Below are 6,733 nucleotides of genomic sequence, written 5' to 3' on the forward strand. Positions count from 1 at the left end.
AAGTGTTGAGATCTCCTCTTCAGAGAGATGAAGAAGCTGACTTTAAATCAAACTGTGATCTGATGTGATCAGAAAGGTTCTGTGGAGACAGGAAGAGACACACATCGTCAGAATAAACCCACACACACACACACACACACACACACACACACACACACACACACACACACACACACACACACACACACACACACACACACACACACACACACACACACACACACACAGGTGTTTCCTCTCAGCTCCTCTCTGCAGCAGCTGGGAGGGAGAACTAGACTCCCTTAGAGATTTCTGACATTTAAAAACTCTCTATTCCTTTCAGATTAAAAGAAAACTCTGAGTTAGAGCAGCCTCAGCCAACATCAACAATAATACTGATCTCATATTCAACATGTTGGACGGTCCAAAACTTGCTGCGATAGCTACGCCATCTCTTCCGTGGAGCCGCCACCGTTGTTTAGACTGAACAGTCAGCTTCTCATTGTGTCACACCTAACCTGCCTCAAAACCAACGCTGATTGGTCGGTCGTTTGGCGAACGGCTCAAACTTTTCTCTACTCAAGGTGCCAGACTGATCTGGGAGGAGAAAACTGGAGCCTCGCCTGATCTTACCATGCTAACAAAGTACAACACGGAAAAGAGATGCAAAAATGTTTATTAATTTAACGGTTAAATAAGGTAGGGTCTCCAAACTTACCTCAATTATAACTTGTCTCCTGCTACTACAGCAGTTACTTTAAAAAAAATAAGCATATTCATAATTTTGAAAATATTTTTGTTTTATCTTTTTTGGGTAGTAGTTTATAGACGGTCTCTATGTCTTGCCGTGTCAATGCTTCTCAACGAGTTTACAGCCTCTAAACGGCGTGCAGTGTGTTGCTATGGTTACCATGTTGAAGGACATGTGTCCTCTAAACGGTGGTAAACAGCTCTGAGATGTGTTGTCTCTGGTTTGGAGGCTCTCACCACCACTTGTTTGTTCCTCTTTGATAACAACATACTGTAGGGTTAAATCAGTCAGCCAATCAGACTCATTTCAGCCTCCAGGGGCCTCCAGGGGCCTCCAGGGGCCTCCAGGGGCCTCAAGGGTCCTCCTGGCCTCCCTGGACTCGTCCTCCAACACTCAATACAAGTCCCTCCCACTTGGCTTATCTTATTGGCAGAGCAAACACTCTTTCCTCTGATAAAACTGCATGTGATTTGTCAAAAGAGCCATCAGTCAGCCTCCATCTTGGCTCTGCCACTGGTCTGCATCAGAAACAGCAGAATATGTATTTTCATCCAGAAAGATACACAGACCACACACACACACACACACACACACACACACACACACACACACACACACACACACACACACACCTGCAGACACAGATAGGGATGTTAACATAGATATGAACATTAAAACATTCAGCAGAACATTTATCACAAAGCTTAAGGTATAATAATATAAACAATTCCAATAGAAAATATCAATCCCAGCCAGCTGAAATGTGTGATATGTCTCAGTTTAATATATAATTCCTCCTTTCTACTCTGTCACAGCACATATCTACACATCAAATACAATTTAAACAATAATTACTCGGTGCAATAATTTAGAATAGATGCCTTTTATTGTCATTATACACATGTACAACGAGAATAAAAGCAACTCCTTCTGCAGTGCCAACATGAACGTAGAAAATGTAACAACATGTAATAAAATAGTAGTGCAAAAAAGGCGGGTAAGGTGCACAGTTCTGACACACTATATACATATAAAAAAATAAAAAAGTATGTTTTTATATACAGTGTGATATGCAGTGTGAGTTATTGCACATTATTTAAATATTGTTCAATAGTGGTGATCATATTCAATGAGTAATAGATATCGGACAATGAGAGTAATGCTATTGCACAGTATTATCAGTATTATCAATGGTATTAAATATTAAATATTGCACAGTTGGCGGGTAGAAGAAAGTCCGGGGGTTGGGAGGGTTATCAGCTACATGTATCAAGGTGGTATTTACCCACTGATACTTATATTCATACTGTACTTATTTATACTTAAAATAGATATCAATCATGAGAGGAACCATTCTTTAATAATTTAATCTGGAGTAATGTTTGAAAATATCTTTTTAACATAATCTTACTTTCTACTTCATGTATTATTTATGTCCTATTGCAGCTATGTTACTTTATACTTTATACATGTATTATTTATGTCCTATTGCAGCTATGTTACTTTATACTTTATACATGTATTATTTATGTCCTATTGTAACTATGTTACTTTATACTTTATACATGTTTTATTGATGTTCTATTGCAGCTATGTTACTTCATACTTTATACACGTATTATTGATGTGAGTAACTGTAACTAAATAACTTCCCTGAGGGATCAATAAAATAATCTGATTCTGATTCATATGACTTTCTCTGTCTGTCCTCTCTATCTGTCTGTCTCTCTGTCTGTCTGTCTGTCTGTCCTTTCTCTGTCTGTCCTCTCTCTGTCTGTCTGTCCTCTCTCTCTGTCTGTCTGTCCTCTCTCTGTCTGTCTGTCCTCTCTCTCTGTCTGTCTGTCCTCTCTCTCTCCCAGTCACCAGATCTCAACCCAATAGAACATCTTTGGGATGTGGTGGAACGGGAGCTTTGTGCCCTGGATGTGCATCCCCCAAATCTCCATCAACTGTAAGATGCTCTCCTCTCAATATGGGCCAACATTTCTAAAGAATGCTTCCAGCACCTTGTTGGATCAATGACACCAAGAATTAAGGCAGTTCTGGAGGAGAAAGGGGGTCAAACATGGTCTTAGTATGGTGTTCCTAATAATCCTTTAGGTGAGTGTATATCAGTGTTGTAACAAACCTCTCTTCACCATGTAAGTTTTCTGGAAGTAGAAGACAGTGATCAACCACAGTGAGTTTGATATGTGGGGGGGTCAGGGGACTCTAACATACATCAGTTGCATTCCTGATTTATGACATCATTTTAATCTGAGTTAATAACGTCTTCTTGAGAGAGAAACCATAACATGCAGTTTATCTCTTTAGTGATGTTTTCACAGAGAAAAGACTTAAACTGTCTGTTTACCATCCTTTAAACAGATAATCCTGATTCAAAATTATAAATGATTTTAATCTGAAATGGAGCCATCTATCAAGTTGTATCAAGTTCAAACACTAACCAGAGGTAAAATCAGAGGTGTCTGTATGTGGAAGCTTCTCTCTATACTCCATCTTTAGAAACTTAAGTCTTTTTAAATGCTCGACCAACAACAGGGGTCCAGCACAGTTAGAGGTGTTAAACATTTCACATTATGGTCACTTATCAAACAGTTTAAACACTTTACTACTTCTTCTTTTCTTTTTTAGGGACACCTTTGAAAAACCTGTTCATCTCAGGAGCAGAGCAGTAGCTGATGTAACAAACAGGAAGACAGAAAACCCTCCAACCTGTGATCCATACCTGTGTGTTTAAAGTCCAGGTCAACCCAGGAAGAGGTCCAGAGAAATGGATCTGAAGTTCCTGAAGATCGGTGACGAGGTGACTATGGACACTGTCTGGAAGAAAGAAAATAATAAAACATATGAATGTAAGGTAGTATGTTCAGTTATTAGTTATGTCAAATACATTTTCCTCATGCATTTATATCTGGTATTACCTCCTGATCTGATCATTTTAAAGTATTTCGTGTTCCAAAGTGTTCTTACCTGTGTTGTTGGTCTGTGATGTAGAGGAGGCAGAGAGAGAAGAGAACAGTTGATACAGTATATCAGTAGAGAGGGAGGAGGACCATCTGGAGTCACATGGTTTAAGAGAAACCGTTTGAATTCAAATCATCAGTAAACAGGAAGGGAGGGAGGATGCTCTGTGGTAACGATTTCACACAAACTGGCTCAGAGACGTCTGAAAATCAGAAAGCAGGAAACACCAACTTTTTATATCTATCAAAAACCAACTTTGACAGACAACATAAAGGTGAGATTTATGTTTTAGCAGAAACATTTTCAAACAGTATTTCCCAGTTTAATAAGAGAAAAGATTTCAGTGATGAAGACTATGATGGTAGTTTAGTTAAATGAACGTCTGGTATCTTCCTCACCTCCAATAAAGAGCTTTTCTGCGTCAACATTCAGGACTGTACCATGCCCTGAATGAGACTCAACCAAACATTTCCTCAAATGTAAATTTACATTTCTAAAGCTTTTCTTACTGACATTCTCAATGTTGTTCAATATATCAACATTTAACTCTTCCTGATAATTTAACAATCATATAAGTTCTGAATATCTTTATAGTATGTGAACAAATCCAAGAAATCTGACTCTGGTTTTTGGTTGCTGTCGATGTAACCTCCATCCAGAACCAGACCCACAGCTAAGATGAACAAAGACAGACCAACATTTAACTACTTTTTACAGTGTGAAGGCCAACAGCTCCACATGGTAACAACAGACAGCAATGGTAACACTGTACACAATGTCCCCCTATTCTGTTTAGTACACAGGTTAACTTTACAGTCAGCCACACCCCAAACTATTCATGATCACTAAAGTAGTCTAAACACTGGTCATTTGATTTATAATCTACATATTTATTTACTTTGAGCCTTACACTGTTTAAATGGAGTGAACACATTTTAAATTGTAGTGTTAAATAATCATTGTTGTGTTATATTAATCATCATGTTTTGTTCTTTGTTACCATGCTGGAGGGCCTTCCTGGTGGAGAAAAGGAGAGGCCAAAGGTGAAGGACTGTTAAATCCTGGGGGCCTGCCAATCCAGCCATACCATGTGCTGCCATGTTGGGGGGGGGGCGACGACACTTTTGGCGCTTTTTTCAATGTTTTGGCGCTTTTTTTTTAAGTTTAACACTTCCTATCTCTACCACGTATAAACACCACTAAATAACTTATTACTAAGTTCTACACTTATTTTTGGAATTCATGGTCATTAAACCTCATTCATAGGAAATGACCTAATTCTTGACTTAAAAAAAGCTGAAATTATGAATTATTTAGCCTAATATTATAATATATAAAGGAAGGATAATCACAGACTGGTATATGTCAACGTTAAGTGAGGAAACTGTTTCCAAACATTGAATAAAACACCCAAACTTTATCGAAAGTAGAGATCCGATCTTTGGTTGTACTTGTAAAGAACCATCCATGTTATTTTGGGGTTATTAAAACTAGGTAGTTAAAGAGAAACACATATTTCTGATATAGATATTTTGAAAATGGATCAAATTTGACCCGAAGACAACACAAGGGTCAAGAGTTAGACAATACTCTATATATTAAAAATATAAAGATTTAAATATAACTATATATATTAAACAACAACAACAATCGTCTTTGTTAAGAGTAAGATAATAGTGCCGAGTGTAAAGGCTGCTGGAATAAATATGGGATGATTAATGTAAGCGGTTTCTTTATGAGGTAGATGATATGACAGTTTATTAACAGCGTGCTTAGACTTATATTTGACAGTGATTATATTTCCATGTTATTAAACTATGTAAACTATAAAGGATGTATAATTTCCAGCTCCAGAGGGTGTTTCAGCTTCAGTTAGTTTCTTTCACCACCTGCTGGTCAAAAGGAAACATCACTGCTGGTTCATCTTCTCCTTCAAATGAAAACTTTATTGACTTTAGGACACTTTTTAATAACAACCCAGTTTAAAACTATGAAACATAATCAGCATAACAACCAATAAAATACTAAATAGAAACAGAGAAACTCACTAAGACAAAATAAATGTTCACATCCTCTTTCTGATTGGATAATAATCTTTGTTTCATATCGTCAGTTATCAGACTCCTAAACTGATTATCTTCTGTATTTATATAATAATAATAGGAGTGTTTTCTGATTGGCTGATCATGTCTTGAGGTCCAACTGAAACATGAAAGGAAACATTACCAAAAGGTGGTGAGTTTCTGTCTCTACGTCCTCCAATTATTTTATATCAACAATGTTTGATATCAAATACTAAACATCACAAGTTTTATTGGGTTTGACCTGAACGTTATTAGACTGATTCACATTCAACATGTTTCAACACATCAACATATTCACAACTTTAATTTCAAGTTTATACTTATGTATGTATGTAAATAGATATGATAATATATAACATAAAATGGCATAACAAAGAGAAATAGATGTTTCTTGGAGAAAGAAAGAAACTCAAAAAGCTGCTGATGATATCATTAACATAAAAAAGAGAAATACATGTTTATTGAAGAAAGTTGAGCAGAAAGTTCACCAGATTCATAAAGCTGCTGATGATCCAGTGAAGACACTCGGAGGAAACTGGTTTCATCAAGCAGACATTTTATTAATGATTCACAAAATACTACAAATCAATCAGGATGTTATTCCAGGAGCAACAACAGAATATAATAAAGAAGTTATTAGTTTATCTTTTTTTGTTGCTTCACGTATACACACAGGAAGATATAGACATGTATTAATATGGATTAACATGGACAGCACACCAGGACGTGGACTGGTACCTCTCCAGCTACCAGTCCACACTCAGACTACCCTCTTGTTCAAATATATATTTACTGTCAATATATGTAATCATTCAAAATAAAACAAAGTACAACATAAATGGATTAACATGTTTTTGTCTTCTGAAATATAACTAGTCATTAAGCATGAATGCACATGAAAACACCAGGGTATATCATATATAATCACATATATTGATAAAAATCTCTCTCT

General features: G+C 36.7%; 1 long non-coding RNA gene across 1 annotated transcript; it reads right to left on the reverse strand.

Moving 5' to 3' along the window:
- On the reverse strand, nucleotides 1-3,802 carry LOC120545339. Its single transcript, XR_005636663.1, has 3 exons — nucleotides 3,704-3,802; nucleotides 3,459-3,553; nucleotides 1-79 (listed from the first exon to the last, which is right to left on the reverse strand). It is a non-coding gene; the product is annotated as an uncharacterized LOC120545339 (long non-coding RNA).
- Nucleotides 3,803-6,733: the final 2,931 nt, after the last annotated feature.

The sequence above is a fragment of the Perca fluviatilis genome, chromosome 17 (assembly GCF_010015445.1).
Source record: "Perca fluviatilis chromosome 17, GENO_Pfluv_1.0, whole genome shotgun sequence".
In the NCBI taxonomy this organism is placed as follows: domain Eukaryota; kingdom Metazoa; phylum Chordata; class Actinopteri; order Perciformes; family Percidae; genus Perca; species Perca fluviatilis.